Source organism: Cherax quadricarinatus, chromosome 2, assembly GCF_038502225.1.
Source record: "Cherax quadricarinatus isolate ZL_2023a chromosome 2, ASM3850222v1, whole genome shotgun sequence".
NCBI classification, from domain to species: domain Eukaryota; kingdom Metazoa; phylum Arthropoda; class Malacostraca; order Decapoda; family Parastacidae; genus Cherax; species Cherax quadricarinatus.
The window spans coordinates 73832108-73855744 of NC_091293.1; the positions used below are offsets into that span (position 1 = coordinate 73832108).

Consider the following 23637-nt stretch of genomic DNA (forward strand, 5'->3'; position numbering starts at 1 on the left):
ATTAAACGAGAATGAAAATTTTCACACTATATTACACGTAAAATGGTTAAATCTCCTCCTACACTTGAAGTTCACTCTCCGTCGTCATCGAAATAGGGGGCGCTTTTTTTTTTTAGTTTATACTACAGAGAGTTTTCGAAGTTATCCTAGCCGTTCCAGGAAGTTTGGAATGGGCTCAATAAGGAACGTGCACATGCCTAATGTTCCAGGAATATGGCCCTAGTTGCCATACACAAACACTGGAAATTTGAAGCTGATTGAATGAGGCCTTGTCAAGGTATGAGCGAAAAAGGAAATTGAAGTTGGAGGAAGGCGAAGGTAGGAAAAAAATATTGTACTTAATTGTGAATATAAAGAGGTTATTTGATAATTAATTTTTATTCTAAGGAAATATGGAAAGAAATGTAAACACAAGGTATAGATGGGGGTGCATAGAAACAACAGACAGCAGGGAAGTAAAAGCCTACACCAAGGTTAGCTGCTTGAGCACTCTCTACTTTTTTAGATTAAGAAGTTTCGTGTATTACCTGCCTGTATGAATCATGGATAGAATATCAGAAGGCTCTCTTCCCACTCTCCAAGCTCTTCTTCTATTGCAAGAGTAAAAATAAGTGAATACAATATATTTTTTTATTATTCACACATCGGCCATTTCCTACCAAGGTAGGGTGGCCCGAAATAGAAAACCTGCCATCATCATTCACTCCATCACTGTCTTGCCAGAGGCGCGCTTACACAACAGTTACAAAACTTCAGAGTGTAGGCACTGTACTTCCCATTTCCAGGACTCAAGTCCGGCCTGCCGGTTTCCCTGAATCCCTTCATAAATGTTACCTTGCTCACCGGATGAAAGACGGAGACAACAGGTATTTTAATTAAATTAATACTGTTAATATTAATTATCTGTGTTATACCACTGACATTGACAAAGCTGTGCACCAGTGTTTCTAATTTTAGTTACCACCAAGTCTCTAGAAATATTGCAATCTTCCCCTTCAACTACTATCATTACTCGGCTGTCTTACTGTCTTCTAAACTTAATGATACAGATGATGAAAAAACGAGAGGAATCTATTAACTTCAGACTGTTTTATCTGATGTACGTATATCACGGTTCATGTGGTTGCATTGTTGCTTAGTGACTGGTTGTGTAAGGTCGTGAGTGCAATGAGCAATATTTTTTTTTTTGCGCTTATGACATATGCCATTAGTTTAGTTCATTCTGCTTTAACTTGCAAAAAATCTTTTGCAAATGCATGAGGTGTGAAGAAATGCACATGAAAGTATTTTTTTTTTCAGATTAAGTAGAAATGGATGAGAGTCTGTCTCGTAGACTTCTGGATGTTCATTTTTAAAGTGGAGACTGACAAGTCAGATCATTATTTAGTGGAAGGTACAATGAAAGTAAAAAAAAAGCAAGAATAGAAGCATAATGATGTTAATGGGTGAGAAGGACGTTAAAGTGAGTGAACTAAAGAAGGAGACAGTTAATGAGTGGAACAAGTATTTAATGAAAGGTGAGTGCAGTTGGCGAAAGGAACAGTTACTGGAATTATGAGATGAAAAGCACCCAAGCACACACACACTCATATGCACAGGTCTGGAGCTGCGACTTGACCCCTACAATCACAAATAGGTGAATACACACACACACACACACACACACACACACCTCTTTCTACCCTTTAACTCTCCCCCTCTTTCTCTCTCCCTCCTCTAGCCTTCCCCATCTTATTTTCTCTCTCTCTCCTCTAGCCTTGTCCCCCCCCACACACACACCCTGAAAACACATAAACTTCTCTCTGTGGTAAAATACATAAGCTTCTTTCTGTGATAAAAAAATGGGTGGCCCTAGAGGGCGGAAAACCAGAGATCTGGTGGACGAACCAGGGAGGAAAAATTGGGAGTTAGAGCTCCAAAAAAGGGAGAAAGAGTGGAGAAGGAAGTTGGAAGAGCTTGGCAAGATAATGGAGGAGCGGATAGCTGAAGAGTGCAGGAAGTGGGAGCTACAAGTCTTAGCAGCAGAAACTAGGATACAGTGCTTAGAAAAGAAACTGAAAAACCTAAAACAGATTAGAGAGACAAATGACAATTCAGATGCAACAACAGGAAAATCTAGGTCAGGCACAGACAAGGGGACGAATGCGAAGGCCCTATCAGACCCACGTGGGGCCAGGGAAAAGATGAGGAGCATACTAATTAGATCAAATGACATTTCCGAAGACAATGAAGGTATGTTATATGCAGAGACTCTAACAGCCAACTGCAGTAGCAAGGAACAGCTGATCATGAAAGACAGTTCCCTGAGAACAGAAGTTTCAGATAGGACAGGAATGTGAAGGTTTACTCAGCCCTGTAACAACTTCAGACAGTATTACCAAGGCTGGCTCCTCCTCAGGAAAATTAATGAATAGAAAAAGAAATAATAATTCACAAACATAAACACGTTATTATTTATTAATGCATTGAAACATGAAGGTGTATCCTACTTGAAAGAAAAATGAGAAATGAAATGGAAAAATGACATTTGAATTCAACGCTAATATGTACAGTTATACTGGGGTGTCTGGTTGAGGTTGACACCGTCTTGTAGAAATTGTAGCCGTTACTGATAATGTGGGGGGGGGGAATCACAGGTGTTGGTGACAACCCAACGACTAGTTTTTCACAGAGTCTATAGCCTTGAATAGTCAGTCCAGATGACAGGAACACAGGTTCTTTACCGCTGCAAAGATGAGGGGTAGTGTCCTGTACAATTAATCAGGTAGTTAGATCATAAAGTGACGTCCCAAGACCGTTTTCAGTCCGTCTCCTTCAACACTTCTCGTTGGTTGGCAGGTGACCCGATCTGTCATTCCAAGAGTTGTGCTGGGAGCTGTGAGTCAAGTGATTACTGTTTGGCTGGAGCCCCTCACGTCACCTTTCGGGGTGGGGAGAAAAGGGGGGGAGGGGATAGCAGGAGCTAGACTGACCCTACCTTAACAAGCAGCCGGCAATCAAACTATCATTACCATATACTCGCTTGCTACTCCTATCTGTTGAACTTTTCCCTCACACTCCCCCATACCAAGACTTATAGTCAAGGAGTATAAGAAGAATAGGCAAGGAGAAAGTTCTGACACGTGGAAGCCGCGTAAGCCACCAAATCTACTGACTGTCACAACTTAACCAGTCAGAGAAATAAGTGGATGAACCATTGATATATACAATATGAAACTTAAAAGCTTGGAACGCCAATGTCCACCTCAAGAGGCGACTGCTGGTTCCCTTAAAAGTTTCTAGGTATATCAGAGGTTTGTGATCCGTCTCCAAAATGAATTCTTTTCCCAGTAAATAAAATTTAAGCTTGGAGATACCCCACACAAGGGCCAAACATTCCTTTTCTATGGTGGAGTATCTCGTTTCTGCAGGAAGGAGTTTCTGGCTTAGGAAGCATACAGGGAAGGGAGTACCATCATGGTATTGTAGTAACACCACACCTAAGCCGGTATTGGAAGCATCAGTTCTTAAACAAAATATTTTGTTAATATCTGAGATTTAAGTATAGGGTCTTTTGAGAAGATATTCTTAATCTCATTAAAGTTTTCTCGAGCTACGTCGGAAAGTTCAAGAGGTTCCTTTACAGACTTTTTAAGGCAGTCAGATAAGATGCCTGTAAGATCAATGAGGTTCGGGATAAACCGTGCATAAAATTTACAGAACCAAGAAAGCTACGCATTAGCTTCTTGGTTTTGGGGAATTTAAACTCTAATAAAGCTTCGATCTTACTGGGGAGAGGTTGCAAAGAGTTATTAGAAAGGATCAGTCCGAGATGTCTAATCTTGTTATACCCAAGGAAGCATTTCTTTGGCTTGACAGTGAGCGTAACCTACGTAAAACTGATGTTAATGTTTGGATATGCTTGCTCCACGTCGATGTCATTATGTAAATGTTATCAAAATAAACTGAAACATTTGGCATATTACCCAAGACCTTTCTCATCAGTCTCACGTAGGTAGCACAGGCAGTTACCAAACCGAAGGGCATAGCTCTATACTGCATCAGTCCTTGGTGGGTAGGAAAAGCAGTGTACTGCTTAGAAGAAGGATCTTACATTACTTGATGATATGCCTGTGCAATATCAATCTCTGAAAAGAAAGAAGAGTCATAAAATTTGTGTAGATCGCTATCTATTAAGGGCATAGGCTCAGCATCCCACCGAGTTATAGCATTAAGGCCTCTGAAGTCAATAGCAAGTCTATATGAATTATCCTCCTTCTTAACCATGACTACTGGTGAGCAATATGCAGATACTGAAGGTTCAATGATCTTTAGTTTTAATAATTTGTCTACCTCTCGGTCAAATGCATCCATAAGGTGAACTGGAACTGGGTATAATTTACGTTTGATAGGATTGTCCGTCACTAAGTCAATCTTATGGACTACCGTGGAGGTAACACCTGGAATATCAGTAAAGACGTCTGAAAAGTTACTCACACATTGAAGTAGTTCATGTCTCTTATGGTCATCCAAAGATTCATTAATATTAATGTTGGTTGCATCCGAGTGGTCAAGAGTCACCAAGTCATGTAGTTCTTCATCATAGTCTAAGTTAGAGGTGTCAATTACGCACACCTTACACTCCTCAGTTGTCTTATCAAGTTTGTGTGGAAAAACTAAATCAAAGTTATTCAGGCAGTTAACCGAATTTCTTCGGTAATATTTCTTAAGGATGTTGATATGATACAGCTTAGGTTTCCCCTTGACTTCTATGAGGTAATCAACCTTCCCACAAATTTTTAATACCTTATATGGACATTTCCATGTAACTAATAATTTATTTGACTTGATAGGCAAAAGTACCAGAACTTCATCCCCTACTTTAAAACTTCTCCTCTGACTTTTGGAATCAAAATAGGTTTTGTACTGGTCCACTGACAAGCTTAAGTTTTTCGAAACTATGTCAGAGGTCTCCTCAAGTTTGGATCTAAGGTCAAGGAGAAACTGATAAGAAGACTGAACCTCAGCATTTACCTCCTCATTAGTCCACAAGTCATGAAGGATGGACAATGGACCTCTGGTCTGTCTACCATAGAGAAGTTCAAAAGGAGAAAACCCCAAAGAGTCACTGGGAACTTCCCTCATGGCAAACAAAGCACAGGGTAGGTAACGATGCCACTCCTTAGGTTTAAGGGAGCAAAGTTTCCGTAAAATGGACTTGAGAACCGAATGCTGGCGCTAAATCCTCCCATTACAGCTGGGATGATAGGGTTTGGTGAAGAGAAGCTTCACTCCCAGAAGTTGGTAGAGATGTTGCATTAAGTCAGGTGTGAATTGTGTCCCACGGTCAGACAAAATTTCTCTAGGAATGCCCACTCTGGAGAAGATGGACAAAAGGGCTTCATCCACCTCTGTAGTAGTTATGGTCTTTAAGGGAATGGCTTCAGGGAAACTCGAAGTATAATCAACTAATGTTAATATATATCTGTCCCCCAGATGAAAGTGGTGATAAAGGACCAACGATGTCAATAGCTACTCTTTCAAATGGTACCGTAAAGATTGGCATTTTGACCATAGGTACTCGCCTGGTACCTCTGGAGGATGACAGTTGGCAAACTTTACACGATCTACAATAGGTAGTGATATCTGAGGACATTTTGGGCCAAAAATAGGGTTCCCTAAATTTATATAAGGTTTTACGATGCGAGAAATGTCCGGCCACTGGCAGGTCATGAGCCATTTTAAGAACAGTCTCTCTGCATTGACTTGGAACAACTAATATGGAATAGTCTATCTCATCTGAATTTAATTTGAATACTGATTTATACAAGATACCTTTTATATATTCAAATTTATATGAAAAGTTTTCCTTTGGATAACTTGATTTTGTCTACCTGCATTATAGCAATTCTGAAGAGAAGGGCAATTACGTTGTAAATTGACAAAGGAGTCCTTCGATATATCTAAAGGCTTAAAGTCAGGGAAAATCAAAGGATGGACAGTAGGAGAAGCCTGGGCTTTGGTCTGAGCCCTAGTCAAGACATTTATAGTATCAGAGGTGATATCCTCACTTTAATCTAACAAGTGAACTGGTGATTCTACTATCTCTCTTTCGAGAGTAGTATCACTGGTTTCTAACCCCACATGAATATCCCGAGACATTGCCTCATCTGAACTTTTTTTTTTTTTACACAGGGTTTGACAAGGTTAAGGATCCCTAGTTTTATTGACAAGCTTTTTACAGGTTAAAGATTCCTAACTTTATTGGCAAGCTAAGAGTTGCTACCTACATCAGCTCATTTGAAAGCATTTTTATTGTTATGAGACATACAAGTAGGGAACAGGATGAAGTTGGAGCCATCTGTGAGCCAGCATTTTCATTTGATCAACTGACTTTATCTCGTTGACATCATTATGCTGTACGAATGTGTTCCAGACTCGAGTCATCCCCCCCCCAAAAAAAAGGTGATGTGTGGGGCTCCGGCCAAACAGTAATCACTTGACTCACAGCTCCCAGCACAATTCTTGGAATGACAGATCGGGTCACCTGCCAACCAACGGGAGGTGTTGAAGGAGACGGACTGAAAACGGTCTTGGGAGATCACTTCATGATCTAACTACCTGATTAATTGTACAGGACACTACCCCTCATCTTTGCAGCGGTAAAGAACCTGCGTTCCTGTCATCTGTACTGACTATTCAAGGCTATAGACTCTGTGAAAAACTAGTCGTTGGGTTGTCACCAACACCTGTGATTCCCCCCCCCACATTATCAGTAACGGCTACAATTTCTACAAGACGGTGTCAACCTCCACCAGACACCCCAGTATAACTGTACATATTAGCGTTGAATTCAAATGTCATTTTTCCATCTCATTTCTCATTTTTCTTTCAAGTAGGATACACCTTCATATTTCAATGTTTTATCTTTGCATTAATAAATAATAAAGTGTTTATCTTTGTGAATTATTATTTCTTTTTCTATTCATTAATTTTCCTGAGGAGGAGCCAGCCTTGGTAATACAGTCTGAAGTTGTTACAGGGCTGAGTAAACCTTCACAAGGAAACAAAACACCTCAGAGGATGCAAATGGAGACTCAGTGGGAGGAGGAAAGGAAGAGGTCAGTTTTTATCTACGGGCTCCAAGAAGCCAAGGGGGCACAGCTTCGAAGAAATAAAACAGGAGGAGGAAAAAATGATTGAAGGCATCATGAAAACAATAGGTGAGGACGATATGACCCAGGTGACAAATTTTCAGAGAATTGGGTGGTTTGCGAGTGGAAGGATACGGCCTATCAAAGTAATTTTCAAGGAAGGATCAGTTCGAACCAGGATTCTGCAAGAGAAAGCACGACTGAGGGACAAATAGGGGTACCAGAGAGTATACCTCGATTGCGACAGAACACAAGAAGAAATGACTACACTGAAAGAGAGGATACAGAGACGCAAGGAGGAACGAGAGGCAATGATGAAGATGAGCAGGACCCAGACACAGGAGGAAGGGCAAACACACCCCGCAGAATCTCCCACCGAAAGACTCCAACCGCGACAATCCCAAAGCAACTGAGCAACCCAAACCACAACACACTCACTGTTCCCTCTTCCAGCAACACCCACATCACAAACCTCATCTCAGCAGCTGTCCCTTATGGGCATTCTGACCCCACCCCCATCATCACAAACCCCACCTACACCACAGCCCCCCATAGGCCCCCCCCCAAGGCTCCCGCTCCCCCAACCTCAATATTCTTGCAGGACCACAGTGATAGAAAAGAAGCTGAAAGTTTGGTACACAAACGCGGACGGAATAACGAATAAACATGAAGAGTGGCATGAAAGAATCAGTGAGAAATCCCCAGACATCATAGCAGTCACAGAAACAAAACTCGCTGAAACAGTAATAGACGCAATCTTCCCACTGGGATATCAGATCCTGAGAAAAGATAGGAGCAGAGGGGGAGGAGTTGCACTGCTCATAAGAAACCGATGGGGATGTGAGGAAATGGAAGGCATGGACGTGATTGGAGAAAGAGACTACATAGTAGGTACAATTCAGTCTGGAGAACATAAAATAGTCATTGGAGTGATGTATAACCCACCACAGAAGGAGGCCAAGAGAGAAGTACGAAGAAAACAGCAGGGCGATGGTGGACACACTGGCTGAGGTGGTAAGAAGAGCTCACTCGAGCAGAGCAAAGTTACTGGTAATGGGCGATTTCAACCACAGGGAGATCGACTGGGAAAACCTGGAGCCACATGGGGGTCCCAAAACATGAAGAGCCAAGATGATGGATGTGGTACTTGAAAACCTCATGCATCAACATGTCAGGGACACTACCAGAGAGAGAGGGGAGGATGAACCAGCAAGACTGGATCCTGTGTTCACCCTGAGCAGTTCGGACATTGAGGACATCACTTACGAGAGGTCCCTTGGAGCTAGCGATCACGTGGTTCTGAGTTTTGATTATATAGTAGAGTTACAAGTGGAGAAAGAAACAGGAACTGAATGGGAAAAGCAAAACTACAAAAGGGGGGACTACACAGGTATGATGAACTTCCTGCAGGAGGTTCAGTGGGACAGAGACCTGGTAGGAAAATCAGTAAACGAGATGTTGGAATATGTAGCAACAAAGTGCAAGGAGGCAGAGGAAAGGTTTGTTCCCAAGGGAAAGAGAAATAATAGGAAGACCAAAGCGAGTCCTTGGTTTACCCAAAGGTGTAGGGAGGCAAAAACTAAGTGCACCAGAGAATAGAAAAGGTACAGGAGGCAAAGGACCCAGGAAAATAAGGAGATTAGTAGAAGAGCCAGAAACGAGTATGCACAGATAAGGAGGGAGGCCCAGCGACAGTATGAAAACGACATAGCATCGAAAGTCAAGTCTAACCCGAAACTGCTGTATAGCCACATTAGGAGGAAGACAACAGTCAAAGACCAGGTGATAAGGCTGAGGAAAGAAGGTTTAGAACTCACAAGAAACGATTAAGAGGTATGTAAGGAGCTCAACATGAGATTTTTAGGAAGTATTTATAGTGGAGACAGGAAGGCCTCTCGGGGGACAGACCAGATGGGGACACCAGCAAGGAATATACCAACAAGTGTTGGATGACATACATACAGATGAGGAGGAGGTGAAGAAACTGCTAAGGGACATCGATACCTCAAAGGCAAGGGGACCGGACAACATCTCCCCGTGGGTCCTTAGAGAGGGAGCGGATATGTTGTGTGTGCCACTTACCACAATCTTCAACACATCCCTGGAAACTGGGCAACTACCTGAGGTATGGAAGACGGCAAATATAGTTCCCATTTTTAAAAAAGGAGACAGAAAAGAGGCACTAAACTATAGACCTGTGTCACTGACGTGTATAGTATGCAAAGTTATGGAGATTATCAGGAGGAGAGTGGTGGAGCATCTGGAACGGAACAAGAGTATAAACGCCAACCAGCATGGATTCATGGAAGGAAAATCCTGTGTCACAAACCTTCTGGAGTTTTATGATAAAGTAACAGAAGTAAGACACGAGAGAGAGGGGTGGGTTGATTGCATCTTCTTGGACTGCAAGAAGGCCTTTGAAACAGTTCCTCACAAGAGATTAGTGCAGAAGCTAGAGGATCAGGCTCATATAACAGGAAGGGCACTGCAATGTATCAGAGAATACCTGACAGGGAGGCAACAACGAGTCATGGTACGTAATGATGTATCACAATGGGCACCTGTGACGAGCGGGGTCCCACAGGGGTCGGTCCTAGGACCAGTGCTATTTTTGGTATATGTGAACGACATGATGGAAGGGATAGACTCAGAAGTGTCCCTCTTCGCAGACGATATGAAGTTAATGAGGAGAATTAAATCAGATGAGGGCCAGGCAGGACTTCAAAGAGACCTGGACAGACTGGGCACCTGGTCCAGCAAATGGCTTCTCGAATTTAATCCCGCCAAATGCAAAGTCATGAAGATAGGGGAAGGCAAAGAAGACCGCAGACAGAGTATAGGCTAGGTGGCCAAAGACTGCAAACCTCGCTCAAGGAGAAAGATCTTGGAGTGAGTATAACACAGAGCATGTCTCCGGAAGCACACATCAACCAGGTAACTGCTGCAGCATATGGGCGCTTGGCAAACCTGAGAACAGCGTTCCGATACCTTAATAAGGAATCGTTCAAGACACTGTACACCGTGTACGTCAGGCCCATACTGGAGTATGCAGCACCTGTTTGGAACCCGCACTTGATAAAGCACGTCAAGAAACTAAAGAAAGTGCAAAGGTTCGCGACAAGGTTAGTTCCAGAGCTAAGGGGAATGTCTTATGAAGAAAGGTTAAGGGAAATCGGCCTGATGACACTAGAGGACAGGAGGGTCAGGGGAGACATGATAACGACATATAAAATACTGCGTGGAATAGACAAGGTGGACAAAGACAGGATGTTCCAGGGAGGGGACACAGAAACAAGAGGTCACAATTGGAAGTTGAAGACACAGATGAGTCAGAGAGATATTAGGAAGTATTTCTTCAGTCATAGTGTTGTCAGGCAGTGGAATAGCCTAGAAAGTGATGTAGTGGAGGCAGGAATCATACATAGTTTTAAGACGAGGTATGATAAAGCTCATGGAGCGGAGAGAGAGAAGACCCAGTAGCAACCGGTGAAGAGGCGGGGCCAGGAGCTAGGACTCGACCCCTGCAACTACAAATAGGTGAGTACAAATAGGTGAGTACACACACACACACACACACACACACACACACACACACACATACACACCCACACACACATACACACACATACACACATACACACACACACACACACACACACACACACACACACACACACACACACACACACACACACACACACACACACAAGGGGTCACAATTTGAAATCGAAGACTCAGATGAGTCAAAGGGATGTTAGGAAGTATTTCTTTAGTCATAGAGTTGTCAGGAAGTGGAACATTCTGACAAGCGACGTAGTGGAGGCAGGAACCATACATAGTTTTAAGACGAGGTATGATAAAGCTCATGGAGCAGGGAGAGAGAGGACCTAGTAGCGACCAGTGAAGAGGCTGGGCCAGGAGCTATGACTCGCCCTTACAACCACAAACAGGTGAGTACAAATAGGTGAGTACACACACACACACACACACGCGCGCGCGCGCACCCAACTTCTGTCTAGTGGAATTTTATCTGTAAGACATATTGAAGGTAATGCGTCTAAAACAGTCTCCATTAAAAAACCTTTTCCAACCAAAGGAGAAAAAGTTCCACGTCCCGACACGCCACAAAGACCAATTAAGCTCTTCAGTTGCCGTGAATAATTAAAATCGACAAACATTTTGTTACGGCGAAATAAGGGGATTACAGTTACACGTAGCGGAAACAAAAATGATCTCATTTTGCCAGATTAATTGCAGTATTATGCCGCTCGCTGCAGCATCCGCGTAGGCTGCAGAATGTGTGCAACATTTAATCCAGGGCGAGGTTGGTGCACAGGATGATAAGCGTGGTGAAGGACGGTGCGCCTCTCAGGAGATCTGAGCCTAGTACTGTACTATCTTGTTGCCAGGCTCAACCACGCTCATGGTGGACGATGTTGTTTTGAAGCAGTAAATCAATCTCTCTCTCTCTCTCTCTCTCTCTCTCTCTCTCTCTCTCTCTCTCTCTCTCTCTCTCTCTCTCTTATTTTTTTTTTTTACACAGGGTTTGACAAGGTTAGGTTAAGGATCCCTAGCTTTATTGACAAGCTATTTACAGGTTAAGGATTCCTAACTTTATTGACAAACTAAGAGCTGTTACCTACATCAGCTCATTTGAAAGCATTTTTATTGTTATGAAACATACAAGTAGGGAACAGGATGAAGTTGGAGCCATCTGTGGGCCAGCATTTTCATCTGATCAACTGACTTTATCTCATTGACATCATAATGTTGTACGAATGTGTTCCAGACTCGAGTCATCCTGGGAATAAATGATCTCAGGTGAAGTGATGTTCTGCCAGAGTGAAGTTGCTGCTTTCTGCCCGTCTTGTGGTATTGAAACTTGCTTCACGCTGTCCTCGAAGTGGATCCAAGTGTGGTACTTTTACAATATTGGCCTTGTACATAACAGTAAGGCCACCCACATCCCTCCTGTGTTGAAGGCTCTCCTGAAATGATCGATCTATCAAGGATTGGTCCAGGCGAGAGATGAGACGTCATGCTCTGTTCTCTACTCTGTCAAGCAGTCGCAGATGAGAAAGGGCAGGCGAACCAAGAAAGTGGAGCATAAACAAGATGTGAGCGCACTTGTGCCTCGTACAGAATCTTGCAACCCCTACTGTCAAGTAGATGCGAGATATGGCGAAGTGCTGTAAGCTTCCTGGCTGCCTTGTTTGCAAGATTTACAACGTGGTTTTTCATGGTCAGTTTGGAGTCAAGGATATCAACTTTTTCCCAAGGTGCCAACATCCTCCCATTCATCCTTACTACTGCACCGGTATTACCATCTTGGTGCGTAGAGATCATCATCATTTGTGTTTTCTCAGGTGCAAATGTTACTTGCCATCTATTTCCCCACGCTGATATAGCTCTGAGCTGGTGATTGATGTAGCTTAGAGTAGCTGGCATTTCTTCTCTTGGATAAGTGAATGTCAGTGTACAGTCAACTGCATATGCATGGGATTCTGGGATGAGATGAAGAAGGTCATTGAAGTAGACATTCCATAACAATGGTCCCAGAACACTTCCTTGTGGAACACTTGCCCCGATAGGATGTCTTGCTGATTCTGTTCCATTGAGAACTACACTTAGAGATCTACCATAGCGTAGAACCTGCAATTCCCAGAGCTTGCAGTTTTGCTAAGAGGCCCTGGTGCCACACTCGGTCGAAAGCCACAGCAATGTCCAGTGCTACCACACAGCTGACTTTGGATTCATCCAGTGACTGGCGCCACTTAGTAGAGAGGTTTAACAACAGATCAGCAGCAGATTAACCTTTCCTAAAGCCATATTGACGGTCACAAAGTAGTGAGTGGTAGTCAAAAAACTCTGTCATTTGTCTTGAGATTGTCTCAAGGAGCTTGCCAGTGATTGACAGGAGTGACACTGGTCTGTAGTTGCTGATTTCTGCTCTGCTCTTCATTTTGTGAACAGGGACTACATTTGCCTCTTTCCACAGAGAAGACCAGTTACACTGTACTAGGCAGTGCTGAAAGATGCGAGTTAGAGGTGCTGCTAACTGGTCTGCACATCTTCTCAGCCTTTACTTGGTCTAGCGATTTAAGAAGGAAGTGCACTTCTTCCTGCCTTATTGTCACCACTGACAGTTTTGACAGTTCTTGCAGCTAGCCAAGGAGGGTTCTTTGCTGGATCAGGAACTTGCATTTTGGTAGCAAAGGGTTCGGCAAAGAGACCCGCTTTCTCTTGACTGCTAGTCGAGGTGGTCCCATCCTGTCGATTTAGAGGTGGAATGAGTTCATCTTGTCTGTCCTTGGCCAGGGACCACCAGGTTTTGGAGCTACCCTACCTGATACTAGCTTTCTTCTTGTTTCCATCTCCCATTTAGCGATGGCCCACTTTTGAACGACACCCATATGCTTCAGGTTTGCCTGTGCGAGTTTCTGTTATAGGTGGTAGGATGTCTCTTATACCTTCGTCATGCCTTGTACTTAGCAGTATCAGCCTCTCTACAACGAAAGCCAAACCAAGGCTGATCTGTAGGCTTTGTCACATTTTGCCAGTGAGGAATGTGTTCTTGTTGTAGATTAAGGATGTGTCCAGTGAAGGCTTTCACTTGGTTGTCAACATCCCCTTGGAGAAGAGCATTCCAATTGGTGGTGGCGAGCTCAGAGCAAAGGGTTGGCCAATTACCTCTTTCCCATAGCCAGGTTGTGTGGGTGGACTCCTCATCTCGTTCTGTTGGGATCTTAAGTGTCGTAAAAACAGCCTTGTGGTCAGATGATCCAACGTAGCCGAGGGGATGACAAGTGACTATACCTTCTGCTAGATCACTCACTACTGGGTCAAGGGAGGAGCCAGAGATGTGAGTAGGGAAATCAAAGTTTCTCATGTCAAATACTGCAAGAAGGTCATCAAAGTCCCTCTGTATAAGGTGTTGTTTGAGGTCACCAACAATTATGACATGTTGACAGTTGTGTTGTAGCAGAAGGGAGTCCACATTTTCCATTAGGAAGTTGATGGGGTCTGCATGTTGCCACTGAGGTCTGTACATTGCACATGCTAGTACAGAGGTACTAGTGTTTATGCAGAGCTTGAAGATCATTTCAAGATGTGTAGGGGTGGCAACATCAATGTGCTGGGCATCTCTCTCTCTCTCTCTCTCTCTCTCTCTCTCTCTCTCTCTCTCTCTCTCTCTCTCTCTCTCTTTGACACAGGGTTTGACAAGGTTAAGGATCCCTAGCTTTATTGACAAGCTATTTACAGGTTAAGGATTCCTAACTTTATTGGCAAGCTAAGAGCTGTTACCTACATCAGCTCATTTGAAAGCATTTTTGTTGTTATGAGACATACAAGTAGGGAACAGGATGAAGTTGGAGCCATCTGTGGGCCAGCATTTTCATTTGATCAACTGACTTTATCTCGTTGACATCATTATGCTGTACGAATGTGTTCCATACTCGAGTCATCCTGGGTATATAGGATCTTAGATGGAGTGAAGTTCTGGAGAAGGGTACAGCCAGAGTGAAGTTGCTGCTTTCTGCCCGTCTTGTGGCATAAAAGCTTGTTTCACGCTGTCCTCGAAGTGGATCCCTCTCTAGCTCTCTCTCTCTCTCTCCCTCTCTAGCTCTCTCTGTCTCTCTCTGTCTCTCTGTCTCTCTGTCTGTCTCTCTCTCTCTCTCTCTCTCACTCTCTCTCTCTCTCTCTCTCTCTCTCTCTCTCTCTCTCTCTCTCTCTCTCTATCTATCTATCTATCTATCTCTCTCTTTCTGTTTCTCTCTCTCTTTACACAGGGTTTTGTAAAGTTAGGTTAAGGATCCCTAACTTTGAAGATTGAGACACTTACGCAACATATGGGAATCTTTTTTAGGAAACGTTTCGCCACACAGTGGCTTCATCAGACCAATACAAAGCAGAAAGGTGAAAGGAGAGGAGGAGTTTGAGGTAATCAGTCCCTCAGCCTGGAGTCGATGTGTTCGTACCATAAATCCTGTAGAATATACAGCATAGGGCCGTAGACGTGGCTTATATACTGTTGTCAGGTGAGGCGAAGCAGGAGGAGGCGAAGCCTCACCTGACTACAGTATATAAGCCACGTCTACGGCCCTATGCTGTACTTTCTACAAGATTGATGGACTGAACACATCGACTCCAGGCTGAGGGACTGATTACCTCAAACTCCTCCTCTCCTTACACATATAATACTGCGACCAGCCGGGGATCGAACCGGAGTTATTTAGCCAGCCTCCTGGGAACGTAGCTAATGTCTCGACGCCTTAGTCCACTAAGCCACCATGCTACAAACGTCAGGCGCCCAGCCACTCCAACCCAGTTATTATCATACAGCCCAAGAATTATTACACCCAATCCAATAATTATTTTCATCCAACACAGTTATTATTATCATCCAACTCAGTTAGTATTATTATCCACTCCAGTTATTATTATCATCCACTGCAGTTATCAGTGTCAACGACTACAGTTATCATTGTCATCCACCACAATTTTCATCGTCATCCACCATTGCTATCTTCGTCATCTACCATAGTTATCATCATCATCTACCACGGTATCATCATTCACTAGTTATCATCGTCATCCATTCCACCTATCATCGTCATCCACCACAGTTACCATCGTCATCCACCACAGTTATCATCATCGTCCACCATACTTACCATCGTCATCCGCCACAGTTATCATCGGCATCCACCACAGTTATCCTCGTCATCCACCACAGTTATCATCGTCATTCACCATAGTTATCATCGTCATCCACCATAGTATCATCGTCATCCACCACAATTATCATCGTCATCCACCACAGTTATCGTCATCCACCACAGTTATCATCGTCATCCGCCACAGTTATCATCGGCATCCACCACAGTTATCATCGTCATCCACCACAGTTATCCTCGTCATCCACCACAGTTATCATCGTCATCCACCACAGTTATCATCGTCATCCACCATAGTATCATCGTCATCCACCACAGTTATCATCGTCATCCACCACAGTTATCATCGTCATCCACCATAGTATCATCGTCATCCACCACAGTTATCATCGTCATCCACCACAGTTATCATCGTCATCCACCAGTTATCATCGTCATCCACCACAGTCATCATCGTCATCCACCACAGTTATCATCGACATCCACCACAGTTATTATCGTCATCCACCACAGTTATCATCGTCATCCACCATAGTATCATCGTCATCCACCACAGTTATCATCGTCATCCACCATAGTATCATCGTCATCCACCACAGTTATCATCGTCATCCACCACAGTTATCATCGTCATCCACCACAGTTATCATCGTCATCCACCACAGTCATCATCGTCATCCACCACAGTTATCATCGTCATCCACCACAGTTATCATCGTCATCCACCACAGTTATCATCGTCATCCACCACAGTTATCATCGTCATCCACCACAGTCATCATCGTCATCCACCACAGTCATCATCGTCATCCACCACAGTTATCATCGTCATCCACCATAGTATCATCGTCATCCACCACAGTTATCATCGTCATCCACCACAGTTATCATCGTCATCCACCACAGTTATCATCGTCATCCACCACAGTCATCATCGTCATCCACCACAGTTATCATCGTCATCCACCACAGTTATCATCGTCATCCACCACAGTTATCATCGTCATCCACCACAGTTATCATCGTCATCCACCACAGTCATCATCGTCATCCACCACAGTCATCATCGTCATCCACCACAGTTATCATCGTCATCCACCACAGTCATCATTGTCATTCACCACAGTTATCATCGTCATCCACCACAGTTATCATCGTCATCCACCACAGTTATCATCGTCATCCACCACAGTTATCATCATCGTCCACCATAGTATCATCGTCATCCACCACAGTCATCTTTGTCATTCACCACAGTTATCATCGTCATCCACCACAGTTATCATCATCATCCACCATAGTATCATCGTCATCCACCACAGTTATCATCGTCATCCACCTGGAGTTTACCTGGAGAGAGTTCCGGGGGTCAACGCCCCCGCGGCCCGGTCTGTGACCAGGCCTCCTGGTGGATCAGATGATCAACCAGGCTGTTGCTGCTGGCTGCACGCAAACCAACGTACGAGCCACAGCCCGGCTGATCAGGAACTGACTTTAGGTGCTTGTCCAGTGCCAGCTTGAAGACTGCCAGGGGTCTGTTGGTAATCCCCCTTATGTGTGCTGGGAGGCAGTTGAACAGTCTTGGGCCCCTGACACTTATTGTATGGTCTCTTAACGTGCTAGTGACACCCCTGCTTTTCATTGGGGGGATGGTGCATCGTCTGCCAAGTCTTTTGCTTTCGTAGTGAGTGATTTTCGTGTGCAAGTTCGGTACTAGTCCCTCTAGGATTTTCCAGGTGTATATAATCATGTATCTCTCCCTCCTGCGTTCCAGGGAATACAGGTTTAGGAACCTCAAGCGCTCCCAGTAATTGAGGTGTTTTATCTCCGCTATGCGCGCCGTGAAAGTTCTCTGTACATTTTCTAGGTCAGCAATTTCACCTGCCTTGAAAGGTGCTGTTAGTGTGCAGCAATATTCCAGCCTAGATAGAACAAGTGACCTGAAGAGTGTCATCATGGGCTTGGCCTCCCTAGCTTTGAAGGTTCTCATTATCCATCCTGTCACACCACAGTCATCATCGTCATCCACCACAGTTATCATCGTCATCCACCATAGTATCATCGTCATCCACCACAGTTATCATCGTCATCCACCATAGTATCATCGTCATGCACCACAGTTATCATCGTCATCCACCAATACCACATCGTGAGGACAGGACACTCCTTTATCTGTTCCACATGTTGTGTATGACACTGAACAAGACAGTAGTGAAGTAACTAATAACAATGATCTTTATTAATCATTAGACTCTGAGACCATTAAAGCCTCACTTTAACAACCTACACGAGTTAAACAACCTTGTGAGGGACCTTGACCTATCACAGCAGAAGACAGAACTGCTTGCATCACTCTTCCAAGAGTGAAACCTGAAAATAAAGGTAAAAATCTATCTCATTTTCGTACATGCCATGCTAATTCAGTGATATTCTATCAGATTTAAATTAGGTTAGGTTAGGTAAGGTTCGTCAAGAAACAGGACAAATGTTTCCTGACGCGGGTCTTAGTCAGATGATGACCCGCCTTTGGAGCTTTTGGTCATCTGACCGAGGCCTTCCGCTGGCTTACCGGTCCACCCCTTTAAAAATTATGGTCATTTATAACTATTGTTATATAATCAGATTTAAATGATATGTTCTTCTGCACTGATGAGAATGGTCTTATGAAGGAACTAGGCTGTCAGTACCATTCTGAAAGGTCAGTGTGAATGCAGTGTTTCTTCACAACGGTAATAAAAAGCTAACTGTGCAGTGGCTCCTGCTGTGGGTTGAGAGGAGACATACGAGCCCATGAAAATTCTGTCTCAGACTAACAAAATACAACGACTACAAGTGGAATATATGTGCTTACCTAAAAGTAATAGGGGTAATACTTGGTCTCTAACTTGATTACACAAAACACATGTGTCTATTTGTTTGTGGAATAGTCGTGACGATGTTAACAACTACAAGATTAAGAAATGACCCGATTCCAGGAAAATTCACCGTAAAATATATGCCACTGGTGCATCCTTTAACGATATTTCTTCCACCATTGTATGTATAGTTTTGCATAGTGGAAATCTTTGTAAAGTTGGTGAAGGTGCTAGATTTCTTTACCTAAAGAAAAAAAAAGGAAAAGTTTTAACTTAAGGCCGGAGTATTTATTTGGTCACAAATAAGTGAACTGTTATTCGGCCTTGTCTTCCTATCAAAACTGGAGCTAGCCTCATGGGAAACTTTCAAACAGGTTGTCCAGAACTTCCTAGGAAGGTACAAAGCAGACAATTATGCCATTGTAGGTAGGCACAGAGAAGACAATTATGCCTTCGAAGGAAGGCACAGAGCAGACAATTAGCGCAAAACTAGATAGAAGCCTATAAAACACTGGGTTGCCTAATGTCCTTAACAATGCACTTTCTTCATTCACACCTGGTGATGTTAGTGATGAACAAGGAGGTAAAAAGTTTTACCACAATATTAACACAATAGACGTATGATATGAGACCCGTTTCAGTCCCAACATGTTGGGGGACTAATGAGGCTTTCTTCACAGAAACGCCGCTGTTAGTCATAAGCGTAAAGCCAAATGTTTAAGACATTTTTTAATGCCTTCTTCTTCAAGTTAGAATATTCTGTAGCAGTTACTTTATATCAGGAAATAAGTTTTCAGTGACATAATATATTACTTGTTGTGTAAATTTTGATGGAACATCACTTCTAAATATAAACTTCTCGAAATTATATGTTGTCGAGTAACTAAAAATCTTGATGTGTAAGCTCAATTTTGACTTCGGATTTGAAATCAGCATAAGCTTATATTACATAAGAATACTTGCATTTATCTAAGTAAAACACCGACCATATTCTTTCATTGTCTTATATAAGATTCTTGTATAATGCCAGGTCTCTCTGATCAGCAAGAGATACATACGAATGTCTCTTTAATTATATACCTTGCATGTATCATCTCTCTATTTTAAGTTCATTTACTCATGATAACACATGGTATATGTATGAAGCTCTTGGCATTGACCCTTGATAACAAATGGTATGTCTATCTTGATAATGACACTGATCCATGATAATAGGACCTGACCTATGATAACACACGGTATATCTATCATGGTGTTGGCATTGACCTATGATATGACATGGTATGTCCATTATGGTGTTGGCAGTGACCTATAGTAACACATGGTGTATCTGGCATTATGTTGGCACTGACCTATGATAGCACATGGTATATAAGGCTTGGTGTTGGCACTAATCAATTGTAACACATAGCATATATAACATTCAATGAGCACTGACCCATGATAAAATATTGTAAATCTATCATTCAGTGGGCATTAACCCATAATAACACATGGAATATTTATCATTCAGCGGGTATTGCCCCATGATAAAACGTGGATTTAATATTCAGCGAGTATTACCTCATGATAACACACGGCATATCTATCGTGTTGCGGACATTGACCCGTGACAACACAAATATTCACTGAGCTGTAGGAATTGACCTATGAAACACAGTTTCTCTCTTTAGGATGTGTTGCAGGCAACAACAGTTAGACTGTGTAGTGCACAGCACCAGAGAGTCAAACTGGAAAACAACACGAAACAGTCAGACCTTGTAGGGCAACACCTTACAGTCAGATTCTGTGAACAAAACACCAGACAGTCAGTGTGGAAAAGACACCTGACAGTCACACTGCATGGAAAATTGCACCAGACAGTCACAGAGTGTGGGAAACAACACAAGACAGTCACACTGTGTGGGAACTGCTCAAGACAGACACACAGTGTGGGAAACAACACATGACAGTCACAATGTGTGGGAAACAGCACAAGACAGCCACAATGTGTGGGAACTGCTCAAGACAGACACACAGTGTGGGAAACAACACATGACAGTCACAATGTGTGGGAAACAGCACAAGACAGCCACAATGTGTGGGAACTGCTCAAGACAGACACACAGTGTGGGAAACAACACATGACAGTCACAATGTGTGGGAAACAGCACAAGACAGCCACAATGTGTGGGAACTGCTCAAGACAGACACACAGTGTGGGAAACAACACATGACAGTCACAATGTGTGGGAAACAACACAAGACAGTCACACAGTGTGAGAAACAATACAAAACAGTCACATGGTGTGAGAAACAATACAAGACAGTAACACAGTGTGAGAAACAATACAAGACAGTAACACAGTGCGAGAAAGAAAACAAGACAGTCACACAGTGTGAGAAACAACACAAGACAGTAACACAGTGCGAGAAAGAAAACAAGACAGTCACACAGTGTGAGAAACAACACATGACAGTCACACAGTGTGAGAAAATACAAGACAGTCACACAGTGTGAGAAACAACACAAGACAGTCACAATGTCTGGAAAACTAGCGAGAGTGTAGGAAATATAAAAAATGTATTGCTAATTATTTCCTTCCAACGTCAAGTATTACAATAGTCAGGAGAGTTTCTCATCAAAAATGCAAGAGAATGGTGGTAGCTATGCTTCTCTCTCTCTCTCTCTCTCTCTCTCTCTCTCTCTCTCTCTCTCTCTCTCTCTCTCTCTCTCTCTCTCTCTCTCTCTCTCTCTCTCTCTCTCTCTCTCTCTTTCTCTCACTCCCTCTCTTTCCTTCTCTCACTTAAATATCTTCCATTTATATATATATATATATATATATATATATATATATATATATATATATATATATATATATATATATATATATTTAAAAATATATAGGGAAGTACCACCTCTATAGCTGGATTGGGGACCCTCATCCTCAGAGAAGACAATAAACGTACCTCAGGGAAAACTCAAAGTTCTCCCAGGAGCTGTTTAAATATTTTCTTCTCCTACCACCACCTATATTTTATATTCTCTGGGAACATTTATCAATAAACAGAATACATTTACAGAAAACACAAACATGAATACAATGGTACAATGTGTTAAAGATCATGAATTTCTTCCATCCCCTCAGAAGCCGGACGCGAGCCAAATATGCAGCAAGCATTTCCCCTCTGGATGGCCAGGCTGAGGTGCTGGAACATGAAAGTAGGTGCCCTTGGGTCCCTGGCGGTGTCGAGTCTGGGGCCCAATTCTTTAAGGAAACGTGTGGCATTTTTTCCCAATGATCCCAAGGTCTCTGATCCCACTGGGACAAATTGATACTGTTGGCTTATGTCCCTGTGCTTGCTGATCTTGTACCCCTCCCTGAGGTCAGCAGCTCCTCCCTGTCGCCCAACATGGTGATCCTGTCGGCGTGGTTTGCTGGGTTGTGGGTTATACCTGGGAGTGATTATGTCGGAGGATCTCACCTTCAAGGACCATAACATTGTATCAATCGCATCTGCTAGAAAAATGACAGGATGGATAATGAGAACCTTCAAAACTAGGGAGGCCAAGCCCATGATGACACTCTTCAGGTCACTTGTTCTATCTAGGCTGGAATATTGCTGCACTCTAACAGCACCTTTCAAGGCAGGTGAAATTGCCGACCTAGAAAATGTACAGAGAACTTTCACGGCGCGCATAACGGAGATAAAACACCTCAATTACTGGGAGCGCTTGAGGTTTCTAAACCTGTATTCCCTGGAACGCAGGAGGGAGAGATACATGATTATATACACCTGGAAAATCCTAGAGGGACTAGTACCGAACTTGCACACGAAAATCACTCACTACGAAAGCAAAAGACTTGGCAGACGATGCACCATCCCCCCAATGAAAAGCAGGGGTGTCACTAGCACGTTAAGAGACCATACAATAAGTGTCAGGGGCCCGAGACTGTTCAACTGCCTCCCAGCACACATAAGGGGGATTACCAACAGACCCCTGGCAGTCTTCAAGCTGGCACTGGACAAGCACCTAAAGTCAGTTCCTGATCAGCCGGGCTGTGGCTCGTACGTTGGTTTGCGTGCAGCCAGCAGCAACAGCCTGGTTGATCAGGGGCTGATCCACCAGGAGGCCTGGTCACAGACCGGGCCGCGGGGGCGTTGACCCCCGAAACTCTCTCCAGGTCTCCAGGTATTGTTGGCTGCTAGTGATCGGGGCTCTCTCTCAGCTGGGCATCCAGCTGTAGCAAAGGTTCTCTTTATGATGTCGTTAACCTCATTGTGTCTTGCATGCCAGTCCTTGGTTTTGGAACAGTTAAGACCATGTAGACCGTATTGGTCTGCTTGCGCTTCGATGCAAATACACGTATATTCTGTGTGAATCTGGGCAGCAAGACGCAGAGCCACTGCAATACGGAGGGTCTTAGAGTCGAATCGCGTTCCCATTGCCGATATGGGAACTGTTTGGAGGAAGTCCCCGGAGTAAGGTGCGCTCACAGCCTGGAGACGGGCAGTCTCCCTATCTGATGTTGCAGCCCCGAGCATGTAGGCAAGCACCTTTTCAGCGATCGGGTCATCCCAGCTTGACTGTGAGCCAGTGCTGCACTAGGGTTTGGTGCTGGAGCAGCAAGAGTCTCCCATTCGGTGATGGCACTGGCATAGCTAGGGTCTTGTATTCCTGTTGAGTCACTGAAGTTATCAGTAAGAATTTTTCTTATCAACTCGTTTGATGCTATGGAAGAGGATAGGAAAGCTGGTAGCGCAATCTGGGAGGATCTGCTTACTCCCATATATACATACACACGTGTGTGTGTGTCGTGCTAAATATGCCAAAGTGGTCAGTCTGGCCGAACTGTCCTAAAAGTTCAATTTTTCTAAAGTTTCTTTATGCGTTAATATGACTTGTCAGTGGTTCAAGTCGGACGAAACGACGTCACAAGCTTGTTTCTCCTATATGCTGGTTATTGCATTGGTGAACTTTTGTTATAT

The 23637-nt window shown here is 43.5% G+C and overlaps 1 protein-coding gene across 1 annotated transcript in view; it reads right to left on the reverse strand.

Annotated features, from left to right (window-relative positions):
- Window positions 1-23637, reverse strand: part of LOC128695773 (dipeptidase 1) — an 839310-nt gene that overhangs the window by 392851 nt on the left and 422822 nt on the right. The gene's annotated exons all lie outside the window — the stretch shown is intronic.